General features: G+C 46.4%; 1 non-coding gene across 1 annotated transcript; it reads right to left on the reverse strand.

Annotated features, from left to right (window-relative positions):
* Positions 1-20,570: 20,570 nt before the first annotated feature.
* Positions 20,571-20,677, reverse strand: LOC111759821 (U6 spliceosomal RNA). The gene has a single exon (XR_002793696.2). It is a non-coding gene; the product is annotated as a U6 spliceosomal RNA (small nuclear RNA).
* Positions 20,678-23,378: the final 2,701 nt, after the last annotated feature.

Below are 23,378 nucleotides of genomic sequence, written 5' to 3' on the forward strand. Positions count from 1 at the left end.
CCTTGGTTTGCAGAACAGAAAAGCTGAGCAGAAAGAAACTCTTCGTGAGGATGTTGGTGGAAGAGGCTGGACTGTGGTGGGACAGCAGAGGCCCTGGCCTCTCCAGCAAGTACAGAAGTTCTATGTGCACCAAGAGGAGAGCCTCGCTGCTCTGGCCCCAAAGAGAGAGAGAGGAAGAGCTGTGTCTTCCCAGGTATGAGAGGGAAACAGATCATTCTCCCACCTCATGCTCTCCCTCAGCTTTGATGCACCCCTTCCCCTGCCCATACTTTACCTAACTCCAACTCATCCTTCACAGCCTAACTCAAAAATCACTTCTTCAGGGAACCCTCTGTGACCTCCCTGATTAGGCCAGACCCACCACCGGCTGCTTTCACTGCACTGTCCACCTCACAGCTTGCATCACAGTTGCAACATCATGTTCCTTGCATCGTTTTTCGATTCACATCTCACCCTCTGTGGGGAGCAGCATGATGGCAGGTCCTCAATACTGCCTGGCACACAGAAGTGCCCAGTAACCATGTGCTGAACGAATGTGGAATATATGCAGCCAGCCACTTGGTTTTAGGTGATAAATTTCTGACAGGTTTGGAAGGATTTCCATTGGCAAAAACATTCTATCACTCTTAACCCACCCTCCTGGGGGATGGAGGCAGGGGCTGGATGTGGCCTCTGCTTTGCTGAGAAGATCTAGATCCACTGAGAAGCACCTAACTAACAGAATCCAAACTCTACACTAAGTCTCATAAAAAGAAAAAACAAACTTTTAATGACAGACCATTCTGGAGCCCAGAAAACATCTTTTCATAATTAGAAGATTAGAGAGCCTTTTATGAAAACAGGACTATAATCATCACACTTTATTACAAGAAGTTATATACAAATTATACAATTATAAAAAATTTGTTGCGTCCTCCCAAATTAAAGCACTCTATGCATCTCTTGAGGAAAGCTGCGTCTCCATCTCCACCCAGAGGGAACAGGAGATTCTCATGTAACATTTTGAGGGGAATCAGGATAGATTAATGTCAACAACCATATTTTATGGATGGTCTTGATTCCCCCAGCTCTGCCCTTCCAAGGACTCTGACTGCCACGTTGCTGTGGATAAAAGCTTCCTTTGCCAGGCATTACGGTCTCCACCGAGAGTTCTGTGTGAAGACCCAAAGACTCCAAGCCCCAGACTCATACACCTCCCTTGATTCCCAGCAAAGCCATGGAAAGGACCAACAGATACACCTTGTGCCCAGGATGGTGGAGGCACCTGGGAGATCCTCCAAAGAGCATCTCACGGTTCCCCCTGGGTGCAAAGTGGGCCCCATCTGTGAATGCTACAAAGGCCCAGATACCTTGGAGCCTAAGGCTGGCTATGCCTCAATGGTTCCCAATGTTCTCTGCACCCCCACCCCACAGAAATTCCCTGGTCCCATCCTCTCATTCAGCAACATTCATCCAAAAACTATTGCTGGAGCATGTACTGTGTGCCAGCACTTTGCTGGGTCCTGGGGGCATCATGAGGAGTAAAACCAACAGGCCCTTACCCTCTTGGAGATTACAGCCTAGCAGAGGAAACAGACACTTAATATTTCTCCAGATCAATACAAAACCATGAGCTCTGAGGGAAGGGTGCTCAGTGCCCTCCTGGTGTTTCTTGTCCCTTGTCTTCCAGCACTTATTACCATTCATTATGTTTTGGACCATCTGTGTCGTGGCATCAGATAAAGGCTGTGACTGCTAGGCCCTTCCTATCCCAGAGACGCAGCCTCTCCCAGGAGCGAGCCTGCCAGCCCTGTTGCTATGGGCAGGGCCATGGAGCTGCAGCTGGCTGCAGCCCTCCTTATCCAGTCTCTTCAACCTCATGAGCTTCATCATCAGTGTTGTACTGGTTTGAGTCTTTTGTGGACCCCAGAAAATCCAGTTCTTAGAGCAAACCCGTTTCTGTGCCTGTAAACCTATTGCAGATGGGACCTTTTGATTAGATCACTTTTAATTAGATCGCTTCAGTTAAGGGCCTTTGATTAGATTGTGGGATCCTCTTCCTAGAGTCCTCTATATAGAGAGGACTAAAAAGCTGCAGACACATGAAAAGAGCCACAGAGAGAGAGAGGTCCCGGAGGCTGGAGACTGCAATCAGTGGAGTGCAGAGGCATGGAAAGAGGCCCCAAGGGGATGAGGGAGAAGGTCCACAGAGAACGAGCAGCTGAAACAATGTGGCCTGGAGGAGCGAGGGCCCAGAGGACACTGCCATGTGCCTGATCACCCACAGCTGAGCTCGGGGAGAAAGTGAGCCCAGAGGGGAAGGCACCATTGTGCCTTGCCATGTGGCAGGAATCCAGGATCACCAAGAGCCAAACTTCAGTAAGACAGCATGTCTTTTGGGCATTTTCATAGCCTCAGAACTGTAAGCTTTCAACTTAAGAAATTTCCATTGCAAAAGTCAACCCATTTCTAGTATAGTGCCCTGGCAGCCTTCGGCAAATTAAAGCAAGCATCAGTCGACATGGGGAGCAGCTCCTGAGTCCCACCAGCAATGTAGGTCTGCTAGCACAGTCTCATTTCCCCCTCCAGGGTCCAAACAATTAGCCTCCCCATGCATGCCAGGTTCTCTTTCCCATCCCAGTGTGTGGCTCCAGCTCTTAGCACAAGAGCTGGTCTGACATCCTCACCCCACACTACCACTTCTCATCACACCTGCGCGGCATTCTCAGAGGACAGGGAGGCACAGCTCCACGCTGCCAAATGTCAGAAGGCAAAGTCAGGTCTCCCAAATGCCAAAGCTGGCAGAACTTTTGTTTTCCTTAAATCGCCATTTTCTTTCGGGGGATTTGCACATAGACATAGTCCCTACTTAAGCACTCCTCTCCCCTAAGACTGAAGAGAAGAAGCACATATTGGAGCCCCAGGGGCAGTGCCACCAAACCCAACACTCATCCAGCACCTCCACAGCCAAACCCTTTAAGCCCACAGTGGCTCGGCTGGAGGTCAGCCTCAGAGGGTGGGTCCTTCTGATGGAATGAAGCCCAGATCCCAGTGCTTCCTCCTCATGGTGCTACTCTGGGTCTGGCCCAGCCTCAGCTCTTGCATCTCTTCTCCTTTGAGATAAAGCCACAGCCCCCCCAGCACTCCATCTCCACTTAAAAAGTGTGACAATCTGCGCTTAGAGCTTTATGCAGCTTATCTAATTTAAGTTTGACACACCCCAAACCCTCAGAGGTTTGTCTTCTCAGCCCCAATAGAAAGGTGCTGAGATTCAGTGAGGACCCCAGGCAGTGCCCGGGGCGCCCGCTTCAGACCTCCGCAGGCCTGTCAGGCTCGGGGGCTCTGCTCTCAACTTCCCTGCTGTCCCCCATCTCCTGCCAACTGTCTCACTCCCTCCTGGTTTGCAAGGGCTGGGGAAGTCTTTGCTCTTTGGCTATCCTGGCTTTGTCTGGGGCCTCTGAGGACGGGACTGTGCCCAATTCTGGGTTTGCCTTAGAGTCCTCAGTGTCTTGCTGACTGTCCCGGGGACCATCACGGGGCCTGTGTCCAGAACGTGCCCACCTCCCGACCCTGGGCCTCTGCTGACCCTTTCCAGAAGTCTTTTGCCTACCTCAGTTCCTTTAAAGGATTTGGAAGCCTAATTCAAAGCTACTCCTACAAGCTGACCTCCCTTTCCTCTAAGCCCCAAAGTCCTTTGTCTGGGCTCTCCTTGTGTGAGGTCATACTCCTCTTGTTAATTAGTTAAATCCATCTTCCCTACCAGGCTGACAGAGAGATTTCTTGAGCAGCTCTAGTTCATCTGGGCTAGGCAAGAAAGGATGTGGGGGTGGGGTGGGGTGAGGAGGAGGAAGCTCTGCTAGGCAGCCCCCTTGGGGACAAATGCCTCCCAGACTGCCTGCATTAGGTGTAGGAGTGACTGAGTGTGTGTGTGCGTGCAGAGAAGGGGCTCTAAAATTTCTGACATGAAATTGTTGAAGCGTGAGGCTGAGAGGCAGCCCTTCCTGAGCCGCAGTGTGGGATCCCTGCACCCTAAACTGACCCCAAGCTCACCTTAGAGGGCCCTGGAGGGAGAAGCCCCAGCACCCTCATGCCAAGGCCCTGGGACCAGTCAACAGGGCCGCCTCAGCTGCAGTGCCTGAAATGCAGGACAATTATGAGGAATTAGTGGAGGGCAGAGAGGGGGGCTTGAAAACTGTCATGGCAACTGTGGGCACATCTTTTGTTCTGCTCTCCTCTTTGTCCCTGCCAGTGAATAGCGAAGGCATTACAGAAGCAGCAAGGATATGCTCTCTCGCAGCGCTGAGCCCCCTAGCTGGTGGCCCAAGCTGGAGGCGTGGTGGGAGTATCCCACCCTTCCCACCCACTGCTGCCTGGAAGGACTTGAGAAGCCTGGAGCCAAGGTCTGCCTCAGGCAACCTCTGGGTGAGACACGGCATGCACAGTTCAGCACCTGCTCCCCAGAGCCAATTCCTCCACCAGCCACACTCAGCAGCCACCCTGACCCCCTTTTCCAAGGTCGGTAATGGTGGGTGCCTCCTCCCTGCCTGCTGCCATCCTGATATCACTCAACAAACACACATTGGGAAGCAGACTTGGCCCAGTGGTTAGGGTGTCCGTCTACCACATGGGAGGACACCGGTTCAAACCCTGGGCCTCCTTGACCTGTGTGGAGCTGGCCCATCTGCAGTGCTGATGCACGCAAGGAGTGCCACGCAGGGGTGTCCCCGCGTAGGGGAGCCCCACGCGCAAGAAGAGCGCCCTGTAAGGAGAGACACCCAGCGTGAAAGGAAGTGCAGCCTGCCCAGGAATGGCACCGCCCACACGGAGAGGTGACAGAACAAGATGATGCAACAAAAAGAAACACAGATTCCCGTTCCGCTGACAATAACAGAAGCAGACAAAGAAGACGCAGCAAATAGACACAGAGAACAGACAACTGGGGCAGGGGGAAGGGGAGAGAAAAAAATAAAGCTTTTTAAAAAAAAACAAAAAACACACACGTTTACCCTCTCCCTCTCAGAAGCCATGGGAAGACGGTCTCCACTCTACCACCCCCCACTTTGCATGAATTTCTCAAGAAAACCCAAGGCACATCAGCAGCAAATGAGGAGTGAAAACTGAAGCCCCACTTGTCAGAATCTCTTTCCTTTTAAGAGGTTGAATTTATAAACTCAGTCTGAAATGGGCCCCCTCCAATCAGAAGCAATGCTCCATTCAGATGACGGGCTCCAGGGCTCCCCTCCCGGCAACTCATGTGCCGGGGGCTCTGCCCTCTGAGGCAGGGGAAGGAGAGGGCGACGGGAGCCCACGGCCCAGCACAGCCCTGCAAAGTCACCAGCAGGCCCCGACGAGCGGAGACGCACAACGGGGCCTTCCCTGCCTGAGAAGGTTTGTCTCATCACACTCTCCCAGCATCTGAACCCATCTCCAGGAAAGAAAGGTTTTCAAAGAAAGGACAACTCTGGTAGTTGAGGATTCATCTCCAAGTATTTATGCAAATCCTAAAAGCTTTATTTCAAATAGAGTTCTATCACTTCTTAAATTTAATTTGCTGTGTAGAGCTTTTAACAGCTTTACTGAGATATAATTTACATGCCATACAATTTGCCCATTTCAAGCGTACAGTTCAATGAATTTTAGTGTATTCACAGATATGTGCAACCATCCCCACAGTCAATTGTAGAACATTTTCATCACCTCAAGAAGAAACCCTATATCCTTTAGCTATCACCTCCCTATCCCTCATGTGTCCTGCTGCCCCCCATACCCTAAGCTACTATGAATCTACTTTCTGTCTCTATAGATATTTCTGTTCTGAAATTTCACATGAATGAAACCATATAGTATGTCTTTTGTGACTGACTTCTTTCATGTAGAATGTTTTCAAGATTCACCCATGAAGTAGCAGTGTTAGTACTTGATTTCTTTTTTTTAATATATATTTTTTCCCCCTGAGATGGCTCCCTTGTCTGCTTCTGCTCATTGTTTTTGCTCATTGTTTGTGCTCGCTGTCTGTTCATTGTTTTTTGTTTTGGGGTTTTTTTTTTTGCTCATTGTCTGTTTTTTATTTAGGCAGAACCAGGAACCAAACCCAGGACCTCCCATGTGGGCAGTGGGCACTCAACTGCTTGAGCCACATCCACTCCCTGCTCGTTTGTTTTTGCTCATTGTCTTGCTTATTGTCTGCTCGTTGGTTCTGCTCATTGTTTGTCTTCTTTAGGAGGCACTGGGAACTGAACCCAGGATCTCTTATGTGGGAGGCAGGCACTTAACTATTTGAGCCACATCCATTCCCAATATATATTTTTATTAGAGAAGTTGTGAGCTTATAATACAATTGTGCATAATGTACAGAATTCCCATTCATCACTTCTCCTTCCTTCATTCCTTTTTATTGCCAAATAATATTCTGTTGTATGAACATACCACATTTTATTTATCCATTCATCAACTGATGGACTATTGGGTTGCTTCAACCTTTTGGCAATTATGAAGATTTATGTACAAGTTTCTATTGGACATAGGTTTTCATCTCTCTTGAGTATATATCTAGCAGAATTGCTGCATCATATGGTAACTCTACGTTTAATTGTTTAAGGACCAGCCAGGCTCTTTTCCACAGTGGCTGGACACCAAGGTTTTTAAGGAATAGTCTCTTTCCTGTCCTTGCAGTTTAGCGCACTGGGGATTTATCAAGCACCTACTCTTGCATGGTTCCCTGGAAGACACAAGACAGGCAGGACAGTCTGACCCCAGACTGCCTTAAGTAACTGCCTTAGTTCTACTCACAGCCTGCTCATTTCTAGACAGCACTCAGGCAGTAGGAAGGGAAACCCCCGAGGAAGGGAGGAGCTCTGTTCTGGAGGCCAGGGCCCAGACGCGCAGTGACAGCGTGACAGCATCTGCCCTGCAGAGCCCGACCTGGTCCGACAGACTCCGGGCAACGAGGGCACAGACACAGACGGAGACAATCAATGTGGCAATCAAGAGCACAAGCCTCGAAGGTACAGACCTTGGACCAAATCCCCCTTCTGTCACGTATCGACCATATGACCTTGGGCAAGCTACTTTACCTCTCTTGGCCTCCATTTTCTCTCCTGTAAAAGTGATAAAAATAGTTCCCACTTGATAGAGTCCTTGTGACAGTGCATGCGGCATGCTCGGCACAACACTGGCAAAGAGATGGTGCCCAATACCTGGTGGGTGATTTCATTATGAGAAAAGGATGCAGGTCCCAGGTCTGGCCTAAAAAAGATTCCTATAGAATCTTTTTTAAAAAAATATGTGTGTGTGTGTGTGTGTGTATAAAAGATCCTTAGATTACACAAAATGTTACACAATCCTATGGAATCTTGAGCTCTAGGTCCTGGAGGCTCCTTGTGGGTGGTGGAACTGACATGCTTAGGGTGAATTGAGAACCTAGGGAGCCCAGGCAATGGCTTGGGGAGACCGAGAGGGCCCCCCTCAAAGAAGACCAACCCACAAAGTTCAGGAGCAGGCACAGAGCCTTGGGCTTCTCTTTAGAGACAAATTTATTCCTGAAGCCAAGTATCAGCTGCTCTGACCCTTCAGTTAGTGATGATGAAGGGGCCAGCACCTTGAGGGATGGCTTCTTGATACAACCAGAAGGAAGGGCGGCCAGTGGTGTCCTGGAGGGTCATGACTGGCTTTGACCCTGAGCAACCCAGCCCTCTGACCAGCCTCCTCCTCTCAGACGAGAAGGGTATGACATTTAAAATAACTAAAAGGAACAAAAATACACTCACCTTGAGACTTCCTACCACACAACTTAGGCTAACCAGAATCCCAGGAAGGGCCTGCGGAGTCCATGCTAGATTCCAATTGGTTCAAGGAGTTATGCTCATTTTGGCTGGAAGCAGGAAGGAGAAAAACCTGCGAGAATCAGTCTCTGCCCAGAAGTCAGAGATTCCCCCTCTGACACTAACAGCAATAGCCACCAGAACTACTCTGACTGCTTACTGTGTGCCAGGAGCTGTGCTTGTCTCTGTTGATCCTCACACAACCCTGTGAAGTTGGTATTAGCACTTCTATTTTGTTCATGAAGAAATGGAGGCTTGGAAGAGTTAGCTACTTGCCCAAGAACATTGTTAGGTTTGGAGCACAGCAAACAACTTAAAAGTCTCAATGCCATATACAATAAATATTTTTCAAGGTCAACCGGTTGACTGCATTTTGGCTAATCTAGGCTGGTCTCAGCTGCGTCAAACTGACCTCAGACTTCTTGTTGAAGTCGTAACTGCCCATGGGTCTATATTCTATGACCCATTTTGAAGAATCAGCTGCCATATGGGGCAAGCTTTCCAAGCAACTGATCAAACGGTGCAAGAGAACAAGCCAAACAAAGCATACACAACCAAAGTTTCTGCTCATGTCACAGCTACTAACATTTCATTGGCCAAAGCAAGTCACATAGCCAAGCCAAGTATACCTGATATAGACAAGGAAGTATATACTCTGCCTATGCCAAAGTTCATGGCAAAGGACTTAGATGTGGAATTTTATTCCAGGATGGAGTGAAGACCTAGAAGCAATACCCCAATCTACACAATCTAAGAACACCAAAGAGGCAAAGCCAAGAGGTGAATCTGGGCAGCCTGTTCTCACTGCTCTGCTATCCCAGCTACCATGTGACTTTTGTTACACATCTCTCAGGGCCTCAGTTTTCTCATTACACAATGGGTATAGCAGGACCTACCTTATGGAGCTTTATAAGGCTCAATGAGCTAATGGGTGAAGACTCTTGCAAGGGATCTAGGTCTACATTAGGTAGAAGTCATTTCCAGCCCTCATTTAGAAATTCCACAGGCTTCTGTTTCTCTTCAAGGCATAGGCAATATTGGAATGACAAAAAGATAGAGCTGCCCAGAAGCCTTGTGAATGATGGGCCTCTCTTTGTCAGTTCAGACACAGACTGATCCTCAGGCACATTTCATGTGAATGAGAAATGTCAGTGTCTCGATCATGATTATGACAACTGTCAGGACTTGGCCTGGTTGACTGCCTTAAGGAAGAACATTTTGTGCTGAATCCAAAAACCAGGTTAAAAAAAAGCACAAAAAGGACTCGCCCCTAAAGAGAGGACTGGAAAGGGATTAACTGTCCAACAGACCTCCAGCCTCAGTTTCCTCAAATGGCAGAGTATGCACTGGCATCACTGGCATCAGCCATGATTCTTCAGCTCTGCCGTGCACAGTATCTGTGCCTGTCTCACTGATCATTAGTTCCTGTGCACACATTCTCCTATTGGTGCATTTTGACATTTTATTTTCAGATCAAAATAACAGCAGGGATCCAACTTAGAAAATGGTAGCAGAAACACAAAGAACAAAGTTCACAAAGTACCCACAGGAGAAAATGTCTGTGTTTTCCCCACTTAAATGCTGGAGCATGTGCCCCAGGAAAATGCCTGAGCTCACCCCATTCGATTCCACACAGAATGGCTAAGAGTATGGGTCTGTGGTATTGCTGTCTGGGTTCATCTCCATCCCTTCTTGGTTTAACCACTCTGACCCTCAGTTTCCACATCTGTGAAAAGGGAACAATATCAGTATCTACATCACAGGGTGTTGCGAGGATTCAACAAAGAAATCTATGCAAGTCAGTACACGACTTGGCACCCAGGAAGTCATCAGTAGATTCTACCACTGTCATTTATACGTCTCTACCCCCTTGCCAGGCACCGCTGAAATCCATCCCCCTGCCCCCTAGCTTCTCTTTAGCTCTTACAGAAATTCTGGGAAGCAGATCTTCACATCTCCCGGAGGAACCTATTTTAGTACTGGGCACACATCACTGCAATCTGATTTTAGGCATCACTGTGTAAACATATGACCCTTTAATTCTATTTCAATTCAATTACGCAAATCTAATCACACATTCAGCGTCAAACCATTTTCTTTCCTCTCAAAATCTGTCCACCAAAGGCCAACCAAAACTACTACCACCAATTTGGGACTCAGAATAAACAGAGTCCTCACATCTTAAGTTTGAAAGCTGGAAGATTCCATTGACCCTTGGGCTGAACACAGAGCAGGTGAGCGGCAGGCGCTGAATGGATCTTCTGATAGATCAGTGCAGGAGGCAAGAATAAGAACATTCCACCAGATCCGTCTGTAGGAAACCCTGTGGGGTCTCAAGAGTCCAGGAGGTGTCTCGGGGCCCCTCTTTGGGAGGAAGCAAGAGGGTGAGTGGAAACAGGTGGGGATGCAGATCCCATTGTCCATGTTCCCCCAAGGCAGCTCAACACTGGGCTGTTCTATATGTTAGGGTTCCATGGAAATTTTAGTTAGGAAATAAAAACATTACTGCTTTTATTATTATTTTTTTTTAAGTGGTTAATTAACCCTGACTTAGTTCAATCCTTTTACTGTAGAAGCAGAAAACTGAGTTCCAGTGAGGGAAAGGATTTGGGTGAATATCTCAGAGACTTAATATCTTAGAGCCAGAACCAAGAGTGGAATCCAGGGGGCGGCGTTTCCATTCAATCGCAGAGCCCAGTTCTCACTTAAGGAGAGTCTGGGTACCAGAGCTTCCTCCGAAAGGGCACAGTTGGTGAACACAGCACCACTTGCCCATCGCCCCGTCTTCTTTCCACACAAGGACAGGCGTGGAAAATGCTGCTGACAGCACCCCTGACACAAAGCCGGGCTGCAGCACCACCCCCCTTTCACCCCCACCATGCCCTGTTCTGCTCCCATAACAAAGAGGCCTGAGGGCAGGACAGCTGGGCTGACGGTGAGCTCCGGAGGCCTGCAAAGTCTTAATATGGCCTGTCTTAGCTTATTAACAGAGATGGATAATACCTGACAAATGACAGGAGATAAATTGTTAAGCAATATGCAAATATGCCTGCAGCAGAAATGGAAAATTACTATACAGTAAAAGCTTTTATGACTGCAAGAAAATTCAGAGGTAATTTGTCCCTGCGTCTCCTCAAATTCCAATCTCGCCGTTAGCTGTGGCAGAACGCTACATCCGTTCCCACTCTGATTTGATCCTTCTAAAGGGGCTCTCACACAGACATCAGCTTTGAGGGGCTGGGGAGGAGAAGGCCCTCACAAAGCCGGGCCATGACCAGCCACAGCCTCCCAGGGCTCTGTCTCTCTGTCTATGGGCCCGTCACTTAGTCAAAAGCCAGCAAGAGGGACCAGGGCCATCCCGCCAAGTGCACGCCCATGTGAGCCAGTTACGATCACTGCGGCAGGCCCGGCCGCCTGCTCCTCACCAGACGCTCCTGCAGGACACTAGATAAGATGCACAAATGACCACAAGTCTGCCCTGACCACAGAGAGGGGCCTGCCAGGGCATGGGAGGACCTTGTACACGGGGCAGCTTTCAGCAAGGAAGTGGAGATGTTGGTGAAAGGAAACTCAGCCTGACACAGAAACAGAAAATAAGGTGGAAGTTCTGAGGGATCCCAGGCAGGAAGAGAAAGCCAGGGACTTGCTAAGAGCACCGATGTGGGTGCTTAAGCTGCGAGACCTGGTGGACTTACAGAGAGGAAGTCCCCGGGCCAGGACTGGGCTGCAGGGCTGGGCAAGGGAAGCTGCCTGGGGCCCGGCAGAGCCCCGGACGCTGCGAGACGCACAGCCCCACTTCGCCTTCAAGAGTCTCTTTATGCAGCTCAGGCTCCTTGTTTTTTCATCCGTTGAAAGGTGATGTAGGAATAAAGTCTCAGGGGAAAACTGCTGTGTTTGAAACACACTCGTGACCAGCAGAATATCTCAGCCTACATTTAATATCAGGAGTTAAAAATGCTTTTTGACCTGAATAAAATGGGGAAATGGAAAGGACAAATGAGTTTATATGCCTATGAGTCTCCAAAAAAGAGCCAGGAGGTCATCAGAGGGGTCGCCCTTACGCACACCTCAACAGAGTCCCAGAGACAGGTAAAGTAGATACAACCCCAGGTATTAGTTCTTCTGAGGGCTACAGAGACCCACAGTTTCTATGGTCATGGCAGATGGAGTTCAGTGCCATGTCAGTTGGCCTTACTTTGGAGTTTGTGTTCCTGAGTGTGATGGAGTTGGACTCAGATGTAATCTTTGTTCACAAGCCTCTCCTGTTACTTTTACCAGACCTGTGGCTGGCGCTGGGTTTAGTGTATACTCAAGGGACCTGAATCTCTGGACTCTCCATGTGATAGCCAGGCCCTGAGCCTCAACAGATGTGCAACTCCTACCCTCTGGTTTATTGGACTTACCCCAGCCAGCTAAAAGGGAGGTGAAAAAGGTCAACCACCACACCAGGGACCCAAGAGTGCCTACAACCGCAAACAGGAGAATTGTGTCCATCATCCAAGTGGAGTCTAAGCACCGTCTCGATACAGAGGTGGAGTGTACATAGCCATCCCAGGGTCCACAGAATGGAGGAATAGAGTTTAGATTAGAGTGGACTTACTGATACTCTATTCTGGAACTAATGTGATTAGTAATGGAAGTAAATATAGCACTGAGATGGAGAAAGTGGCCATGGTAGCTGCCGAGGGTGGGAATGGGAAGAAGAGATGTGATATGGGGGCATTTTCAGGACTTGGAGGTATCCTGGGTGGTACTGCAGGGACAGTTACTGGACATTGTATGTCCTCCCATGGCCCACTGGGTGGACTGGGGGAGAGTATAAACTGTAATGTGAACCACTGACCATGTGGTGCAGCAGTGCTCAGAGACGTCTTCGCCAAGTGCAATGGCTGTCCCATGATGATGGAGGAGGTTGTGGTTATGGGAGGATTGGGGTGAGGGGGGTGGTGGGGTATATGGGGACCTCATATTTTATAATGTAACATTAAAAATAAATTAATCAATTAATTTTAAAAAAAAAAGAAAGGCACTTGTGAACAGCAGCTGCTTAGTGACACTTGCTTAGCCTGGTGTAGGTATGGAGGACTGCAGCAGCTGAGAGAGTGGGGGAAAGGTGACAGGGAGAGACCTGGGTGCCTTGATGTTCCTGGGGCGAGGGTCCCCTCCAGGAAGCAAACCAACCTGGAGGTGGCGGCAGGAGATGGAGGGGAGCCTCAGTGGCAATCCCTGTTCCCTGGCAGATGGGAAAAGAGCTCAGAGGAAAGAGGGCCATGCCCAGGCAGTGTTGATCAGTGCCATCTGAGCTCAGCAAAGCAAGCAGAGGACATGGAGAGGCTCATGAATGAACACTAGAGGAGAATTCATTCAGCTCTATTTGCATGATGAAGGAGGAAACCAGTAAATTCAGTGCCATCACTAACTTGTTTGAAGCCTGTGTTTTGCATTCGATACTTTGGTTAATCATGCCAAAGAAATCTATTTAATCATCAACTTCATGGAAGTGATCAGCAGCTCTGAGATCCTATGGGCACAGCTATAATAATAGTTAACAGCACAGAATTTGAAGTAGCCTTGGACATGTTATTTAACCTCTCCCATCTGTTAAATGGGAATAATAGTACCTACTTGTTAGAATGACTAAGCAAAACATGTACCAAGTATTTAGCACATAGGACTTGGTTTATAGTAAGTATTCAAGAAATGATAGGGAAGCGGTCTTGGCCCAGTGGTTAGGGCATCCGTTTACCACATGGGAGGTCCGTGGTTCAAACCCCGGGTCTCCTTGACCCGTGTGGAGCTGGCCCATGCGCTGTGCTAATGCACACAAGGAGTGCCGTGCCACGCAGGGGTGTCCCCCGCGTAGGGGAGCCCCAGGCGCAAGGAGTGCGCCCCGTAAGGAGAACTGTCCAGCACGAAAGAAAGTGCAGCCTGCCTAAGAATGGTGCCACTCACACGGAGAGGTGACACAACAAGATGATGCAACAAAAAGAAACACAGATTCCTGTGCCGCTGAAAACAACAGAAGCAGACAAAAAAGAAGACGTGGCAAATAGACACAGAGAACAGACAACTGGGGCCAGGGGGGAGAAGGGAAGAGAAATAAATAAATAAATCTTTAAAAAAAAAGAAATGATAGCTGTCATTGTGCTTATAATTACTTTTGTATCACCATTATCATCAATACTAGAAAACCAATTGATAATATCAGCAATAGTTTCCCAAGCAGAGTTATTAGAAAGGTGTTCTGGTTAATTAACTTTCTTGCTTAAAAGATAGTCACCATAGAAACGCACAAACACCCTACACTGATGTTACAAGAACTACAAGAATTCTACAAACCAATCACATTCGAAGTGATAAAAATCACATTTGAAGACAACAAAGAAAGGTCCAGGACCAGGTGACTTCACAGGTGAATTCTACCACGCATTTTGAAAAGAATTAATACCAATCCTGTTTAAATTCTTTCAAAAACTGAAGAGGAGGTAAAATTACCCAAAACATTTTATGAAGCCAATATCACCCTAATACCAAAGCCAGACAAAGATCTTAAAAGAAGGAAGGAGATGTGGCTCAAGTGATAAGGCCTCCACCTACCATGTGGGAGGACACAGGTTCAATCCCTGAAGTCTCCTGGTGAAAAAGAAGAGAAAGTGTGCTTGTACAGGGAGCCAGTGCCCACGTGGAGAGTCAAGTGCCCCTGCAGTGAGCCAAGGGCACACATGGTGAGCCAACTGCTTACACGAGTGCCCACGTGGTGAACCAGTGCCCGTACAGCGAGCCAGTGCCTGCACAAGTGCCAGCATGGTGACCTGAGTGACCACGTGAGTGCCTGCATGGTGAACCAGTGCCTGCGTGACGAGCCAGTGCCTGTGTGATGAGCCGAGTACCCACACAGCGAGCTGAGTGCCCACACAACTGAGTCACGCAGCAAGATGATGCAACAAAAGAGACAAAGGGGAGAGTCAAGGTGAAGTGCAGCAGAGACCAGGAGCTGAGGTGGTGCAATTGACAGGAACCTCTCTCCACATCAGAGGTCCCCAGGATCAAATCCTGGTGAATCCTTGAGGAGAAAGAAGAGAAGAGAAGACAAAAAGAGAAATAGATACAGAAGATCACCCAGTGAATGGACACAGACAGCAAAAACAGCAGGGCAGGGGAGGGGGAGAGGAAGAAAAAAAAAGATACAAGAAATGAAAATTACAGACCAATCTCTCTAATGAATATAGATGCAAAAATTCTCAACAAACCACTTGCAAATAGAATCTAACAGCATATCAAAAGAATTATATACCATGACCCATGACCAAGAGGGATTTATTTCTGATATGCAAGGGTGTTTCAACATAAGAAAATCAATTAACATAATACACATTAAAAAATCGAAGGGGAAAAACCAGATATCATCTCAATTGACACAGAAAAGGCATTTAACAAAATTCATTATCCTTTCTTGACAAAAATACTTCAAAAGATAGGAACAGAAGGACCACTCCTCAGTATGATAAAGGACATATATGGAAAGCCCACAGCCAATATTGTACTCAATGGGGAAAAGTTTAAAGCTCTAAGATCAGGAACAACACTGTCACCACTATTCTTCAATATTTTACTAGAACTCTGAGAGCAATTATACAAGAAAAAAATAAAAATAAAATAATTTAATTAAAAAATAAAAAATAAAATAAAAGGAATAAATAAAAAATAAAAAGATAGGAAAAAAAGTAAAATTAGACCAGAAAAAATAAAAATAAAAGGAATAAATAAATAAAAAGGAATAAAAAAATTAAAAACAGGGAAACGGACTTTGGCCCAGTGGTTAGGGCGTCCGTCTACCATATGGGAGGTCCGCGGTTCAAACCCCGGGCCTCCTTGACCCGTGTGGAGCTGGCCATGCGCAGTGCTGATGCGCGCAAGGAGTGCCGTGCCACGCAAGGGTGTCCCCCGCGTGGGGAAGCCCCACGCGCAAGGAGTGCACCCATAAGGAGAGCCGCCCTGCACGAAGGAGGGAGCAGCCTGCCCAGGAATGGCGCCGCCCACACTTCCCGTGCCGCTGACGACAACAGAAGCGGACAAAGAAACAAGACGCAGCAAATAGACACCAAGAACAGACAACCAGGGGAGGGGGGGAAATTAAATAAATAAATAAATCTTTAAAAAAAAAAATTAAAAACAGCAAAAGAGGAAGTAAAACACTATTTTCAGATTACATGATCCTATATTTAGAAAACTCTGAAATGTCTACAACAAAGCTACTTGAGCTAATAAACAAGTTCAGCAAAGTTGCAGGATACAAGATCAACATGCAAAAATGTTTTTGTCCACTACTATTGAACATCTGAGGAGGAAATCAGGGGAAAATTTCCATTCACAATAGCAATAAAGAGACTCAAATACCTTGGAATCAATATAACCAAAGATATATAGGACCTATATTCAGAAAACTACAAAACAGTGCAAAAAGAAATCAAAGAAGACCTAAACAAATAGAAAGACATTCTGTGTTCATGGATTGGAAGAGTAAATCTTGTGAAAATGTCAATCCTTTCCAAACTAATTTATAGATTCAATGTAATACCAATCAAAATTCCAACAGCCTACATTACAGGACTAGAAAAGGAAATTACTAAATTTTTTTGGAAGGGAAAGTGTACCCAAATAGCCAAAAGCATCCTAAAAAAACAAGAGTGATATAGGAGGACTTTCACTGCCTGACTTTGAAATATTATGAAGCTCAAAACAGCTTGGTATTGGAATAAAGACAGACACATTGATCAGTAGAATAGAACTGAGAGTCCAGAAATAAACCCTCACCTCTACAGCCAACTGGTTTTTGACAAACTTATTGTAGCTGTTTGATATGGTTATGAATTCCAAAAATATATATCAGATTATGTTTGCAATCTGGTCTGTACCTGGACATGATTAAATTATGATTAGGGCTTTGAGTGGGTCATGTCATTAAGGCCCACAAGGCATGGCAAAGGACAGAGTTGAGGGTTTTTGACATTGGAGGGTTTTTTTGTGTTTTTTTTAAGATTTATTTAATTATTTATTTCTCTCCCTCCCCTGCCACCCCGGTTGTCTGTTCTCTGTGTCTATTTGCTGCATCTTCTTTTGTCTGCTTCTGTTGTTGTCAGTACCATGGGAATCTGTGTTTCTTTTTGCTGCGTCATCTTGTTGTGTCAGCTCTCCGTGTGTGTGGCACCATTCCTGGGCAGGCTCCACTTACTTTCACACTAGGTGGCTCTACTTACGGGGTGCACTCCTTGCACATGGGGCTCCCCTACACGGGGACACCCCTGTGTGGCATGGCACTCCTTGCGTGCATCAGCACTGCGCATGGGCCAGCTCCACATGGGTCAAGGAGGCCCGGGGTTTGAACCGTGGACCTCCCATGTGGTAGATGGATTCCCTAGCCACTGGGACAAGTCCGCCGCCTGACATTGGAGTTTTGATGTTGGAGTTCGATGCTGAAGCCTTAAGCTGGAGCCCCAGGAAGTAAGCTCACAGAGGAAAGCGAAGCAAGCCCCAGGAAGAGAGGAATCCTGAGCCCAGGAAGAAGCAAACTGTATGAAGAGAGGAACTCTGAACCCAGAGAGAAGCAAGACCCTAAAAGACAGGAACCCAGGAAGCCTGAACCCTCCCAGAAGTTGGCAGCCAAATTGCTCCAACACATGAAAATAGACTTTGGTGAGGGAAGTAAATTATGCTTCATGGCCTGGTATCTGTAAGCTCCTACCCCAAATAAACACCCTTTATAAAAACCAACCGATTTCCGATGTTTTGCATCGGCATCACTTTGGCTGACTAATATAACTATAAAGTCCATGTTAATGGGACAAAACAGTCTCTCCAACAAACGGTGCTCAGAGAACTGAATATCCATAACCAAAAGAATAAAAGAGGACCTCTATCTCACTCCCTATATAAGAATCAACTCAAAATGAATCAAAGATCTAAATTTAAAGCCAAGACCATAAAACTACTAGAAGGAAATGTAGGGAAATATCTTCAGATCCTGTGGTAGGTGGTGTTTCTTGGACCTTACACCCAAAGCACGTGCAACAACAAAAAATAGATAAATGGGACCTACTCAAAATTAGACACTTTTGCACCTCGCAGGACTTCATCAAAAGGGTTAAAATGCAGCCAAATCAACAGGAGAAAATATTTGGAAAACACATATTTGGTAAGGGGTTCATACCATGATATATAAAGAGATGCTACAACTCCAAAATAAAAAGACAAACAACCCGATTAAAAATGTGCAAAAGACTTGTATAGACATTTATCCAAAGAAGAAATACAAATGGCAAAAAATAACACATGGAAAAATGATCAACCTCACTAGGAGTAGGGGAATCCATTTAAAACTACAATGATATATCATTTCACACCTTTTAGAATGGCAACTATTAAAAAGACAGAAAACTACAAGTGTTGGAGAGGATGTGGAGAGATAGGAACACTTACTCACTGTTGGTGGGAAGGTAGAATGGTATAGCCACTGTGGAGGACTGTTTGGCAATTCCTAAGGTATTGCCAGGTAACCCGGCAATACCACTACTATGTATATATCCAGAAGAACTGAGAACAGTGACACCTGCACACTGATGTTCATAGCAGTGTTATCCACAATTGCTGAAAGATGGAAACAACCCAGGTGTCCAACAACTGATGAATGAATAAACAAACCATGGTGTATTCACACGATGGAATATTATGCAACTGTTCAAAGAAATGAAGTCGTGAAGTATATGACAACGTGGGTGATCCTGGAGGACATTATGTTGAGTAAAGCAAGCCAAATACAAAAGGACAAATACTGTATGATTGTGCTATTATGAACTAAATGTATTGTGTAAACTCATGGAGTTAATAACTAGAATATGGATCACTAGAAAATAGAATCAGATTAGAGAATGGAAAGTTGAGGGTCAATCTGTACAGAATTGGTAAAAAGGCTGTTAATCTTTGGAAATGAATTTAAAAAGTGAAAGCACATCACAGTGTTTATAACTAGCAGTGCTATTATATGGAGATGACAGTGGTTGAAAGGGAAAGCCTAAGGTCATATATTTATATTACTAGAAGGAAAGCTAAACAATGTAACATGGAACTGTATAGCATAGTGAAATCTTACATGAAATATGAATGTGGGTAATATTGCATACATAAAACTATTCTTTGAAACTGAACAACTGTATGTACAAGTTGTTTGTTTTTTTAATTTTTTAATTAAAGCTAATAGATCACAAGGAATGTTATATTAAAAAACTACAAGTTGTTAATATCAGGCAAAAACAAAACAAAACAAACCCAAAAACATTATGCTAAGTGAAAGACACCAGAAACAATGTACTACATATTGTATGATTCCATTTATATAAAATGTAAATATAAATCAGTTTATAAAGATGGAATTAGGTTAGGGGTTATGTGGGAAAGGATAGAGGGTTTGAGTGGTGACTGCTAAAGGGTGTAGAGTGTTTCTTTTAGAGTAATGAAATTGTTCTAAAATTTTTTATGGTGATGAATGCACAACTCTGTGATTATACTAAAAGCCATTGGTTGTGTACTTTGGATGGAATGTATGGCATGTGAACATATCTCAATGAAACTGCAAGGAAGGAAGGAAGGAAGGGAGGAAGGGAGGAAGGGAGGGAGGGAGGGAGGAAGGGAAAGGGAGGAAGGGAGGGAGGAAGGGAAGGAGGAAGGGAGGGAGGAAGGGAAGAAAGTTAACAGAATTGCCATATTAGAATTACTAGAGTCACTGCAATTTTTCAAGGAGTAAAATAAAATATATTACAACTTAATTATTGGTAGATCCAAAGACATTTAAGGCTCTTTCAAGGCTCTCAGTCATCACTGAGAATCTTGTGCTGGGCAATTACATAAATGCCACTTAACAGAGCTTTCTAATTGCTAAAAGATTTCATCCAATCTTTACTGTATAAATACAGGTTTGCACATACATATTTGCTCATGAACATATATATTTATAGCCAGCCCTCTTCCACCTGGTTTTTTATTTTTATTGTGGTAATATATACACAACACAAAATTTCACATTTTAACCACTTAAGTGTGTTTAATTCAGTGATATCAGCTACATTCACAGTATTGTGCCACCATCACCAACATCCATTACCAAAACTTTTTCACACACCAAAAAGAAACTCTGCACCCATTAAGCAATAACTTTCCATCCCCCGTCTCTGTTCCTGGTAGCCTGTAATCTACTTTCTGTCTCTATGAGTTCACTTAGTCACTTATTCTCCACGTCATACAAATAAAGCACGTACAATTTATCCTTTGTGTCTGACTTATTTTCCCCAACATGGTGTCTTTAAAGTTCATCCACGAGTCGCATGTATCAGAACTTCATTCCTTTTTACTGCTCACTAATATTCCATTGTATGTGTATATACCACGTTTTGTTGATGGACACTTGAGTTGCTTCAACTTTTTGGCTATTGGAAATAATGCTGCTATGTATATTAGTGCTCATAGCCCATGTTTTCAATTATTTGGATTACATCCCTAGAAGGAGGATTCCTGAGCCATCCGGAAATTTTAGGTTTTACTTTCTGAAGAATTGCCAAACCATATTTTCCACAGGAGTTGCACTGTTCCCGCCAACCAAGTACTAGGGCTCCTATATCTCACATCCTTGACAATACACTTGTTATTTTTCATTTTTAAAAAACAGTGGCTGTTCTAGTAGGAGTGAAGTGGTATCTCATTGTGGGGTTTTTTTTTTTTTCTTTTTAGCTGGAATGCCTCACGAATTTGTGTGTCATCCTTGTGCAGGGGCCATGCTGATCTTCTCTATATCATCCCAATTTTAGTATATGTGCTGCTGAAGCAAGTACCTCATTGTGGTTTTGATTTGCATTTCCCTAATGGCTAATGATGTTGAGCATCTTTTCATGTGCTTATTAGCCATCTGTGTATATTTTTTGGAGAAATGTCAAGTCTTTTGCCCATTTTTTAATCTAGTCAGTTGTCTTTTTGTTGTAGGAGCTAAGTGCAGGGGAGGGACAGCCCCTGGCATACTCCCCTATGTTTTCTTCAAAGAGTTTTATAGTTTTAGTTCTTATATTTGGGTCATTGATCCAATTGATCCATTTTGAGTTAATTTTTGTATATGGTATAAGGTAGAGGGTCCACTTTCATTCTTTTGCATGTGGATAGCCCATTTCCCCAGCACCATCTGTCAAAGAGACTCTCCTTTCCCCACTGAGTGGACTTGACATACACAGTCTGATGGTCCATCATGTCTCCATCAGGCCCTGAGAGGCCTTGTTCCCTGCCCATATGAGAAGGTGCAGGAAGGCTTGGTGGAACCACCCATGACTGATAGTAGAGGGGCCTGGAGTAGCCAAGACAAGAAAGTCATTCTCACACGGCATTACCATTATTTCATAAACTCACCACAGTTCCTTTTAGCAGTAACTACCCATTCACGACATTTTCAAGGCTTAGGTAGTCAAGGTTTCCTCCTCTTCAAGGAGGAACCTGTCACGGAACTAAATTAGAGCCTGGCTCAGTAAACGACCTGGGCGATTTGCAGACTTAACAATAGCATGCAAGCTTCACCACTTCCCAGCTGCTGCTCCTCTGCTCACTCACCCATTCCTGTGGCAGGGTTTGTTTAAGTGAGAGGCCTGATTCTGTGCCCCAAATCCTCCGGGACGCTGCCTGTGAGCAGCTGCCAAGCTCCAGAGCCTGCTGGAAGCTCTCCTCTCACTAATGACTTGCAGATCATAGACAAGGTTTGTGCATGTGGCCCAGGAGGCAACGGATGATGAAGCCCACAAAATCCCCTGGAGCTGGGAGCGGCTGCTGACATTTCGAAAGGTCAATCAATCACTCCATTTCATGGAACGTGTTCATCTCCCAGGACCTAAATGCAACAATAAAGTCAAAAAGTGCCAAACAATTGGGGGAAATGAATGACGCACAGGGAAAAGCTGGCTGGCTTAGAAAACATCTCAGCAGCCTGGGTCAGGCAGAAGGTTCCTGGAGCCCACAGCTCTGGGTTTGAATCCTGCCTCTGCATTGGCCCTGAGAAAGCCCCTTCCTCTTTGTGGGCCTCAAGGATGAAGTGAGCTGGCTTTGGGACGCTGTACTCTAAGGACGGAATAGAAGTGTCTCCAGAGAGGAAGTATAGGAGGCCAGAAGGAATCTGACAGATGCCATTCCAGACCAATGTGACAGCAATCCAGAGACAGTTCCCAGCTGGTCACAACTCTCTCCAGCCTCTTATCAAATGAGGAACTCCTGAGATTTGTTTTTCAGGGGAAAAAAACCAAAAACCAGAAATCTGGATCGACTCAGTTGAGGGAAGGGTGAAACAAGTTACCTGGAGAACTTGGCCAGTGTAGACAAGCCAGCATCACAGAGGCCAAGGGCGTGGTCCCACCGCAGGAGACCCCAAGGCCGGAACAGGCTGAGGTTCCTGTGGCCTCACACAGGGACTGGGGACGCCCCCATCCCTCCCCCCCTCCGAGAACCAGTGGTTCCTACCTCAGCTGCCTATTAGAATCATCTGGGGGAGCATCTACAAGCCCCAGGACTCAGGTCCCATCCCAGGCTAATTAAATCAGCACCTCTGGGGTGGGCCCAGAAGTCAGTGTTAGCAAAGCCTCACAGGTGACCCCAGTGGGCAGCCAGGACCAAGCAGCTGGCCGCAGGGGCTCCGACGCCTGGTAGGCTGCAAAACGGGAGCATCTTCCTCCCACCTGTGAGCCTTTGTCTGCGCAGCCTTCCCTTATCCCCTGCTTTCAGGTATCACATTGGGCCTCAGTTAGATGGCCGGCTTCCCTGCTCAGAGCACCGAGTCGAGGGGTCTTTCCCTATGCACTCCTACAGGGCATGTTTAATTGTCAAATTAGAAACCAGTGTGTGGGTTCCTTGATGGTTGGGAGCATGTATCCCCAGGACCTGAAACAGCCTGGTATGTAAGGAACAGCTGTGGGATAGAAAGAGCAGAGAGGAGGGGAGGGGAAGGAGGGAAGGAAGGATGGGGGAGAGGCAGGGGAGGGGAGGAGAGGGAGGGGGGAGGGGAAAACTCAGTTCATTAAAAACGGGGACAGATGTCGAGGTTGCCCCCTCCTTGTACGATGAGGTGATTGGTGTTTTTGGCCCCTCACCGCAGGCCTGGCAACCCTAACTGGCAGTGTCCCTATCATCTCCTGCATATCCTGCTCTGGCACCCCTCCGCCGGTGGGTGGTCTCTGTTCTGTTATGGAGTGGATGGGGCTGGCTACACTAGGCCCACTCCCCAGGTGGCCCCTGTCCCCTCTAAGGTGCCCAATAACCTGCTAGCCAGTGCAATGCTAGACCAAGACCCAGACCCTGCCCACCCCCAGCCCTGGCACTGCCTGGCTCTATGGGGGCTGACCTGTCTGGTACCACAGTCTGCTCATGGCCAGCAGCTCACCGCACCCAGCACATGGGGGGACCACAGGCCACAGAAGAGGGACCCCTCTGACCCTAGGCACACAGCGGGAGGAGCTGCAGCTCCGTCTCCTGATGGGCCCATCATCTCTGCTTACTCTCACCTTTTAC

This window comes from Dasypus novemcinctus, chromosome 2 (assembly GCF_030445035.2).
Source record: "Dasypus novemcinctus isolate mDasNov1 chromosome 2, mDasNov1.1.hap2, whole genome shotgun sequence".
In the NCBI taxonomy this organism is placed as follows: domain Eukaryota; kingdom Metazoa; phylum Chordata; class Mammalia; order Cingulata; family Dasypodidae; genus Dasypus; species Dasypus novemcinctus.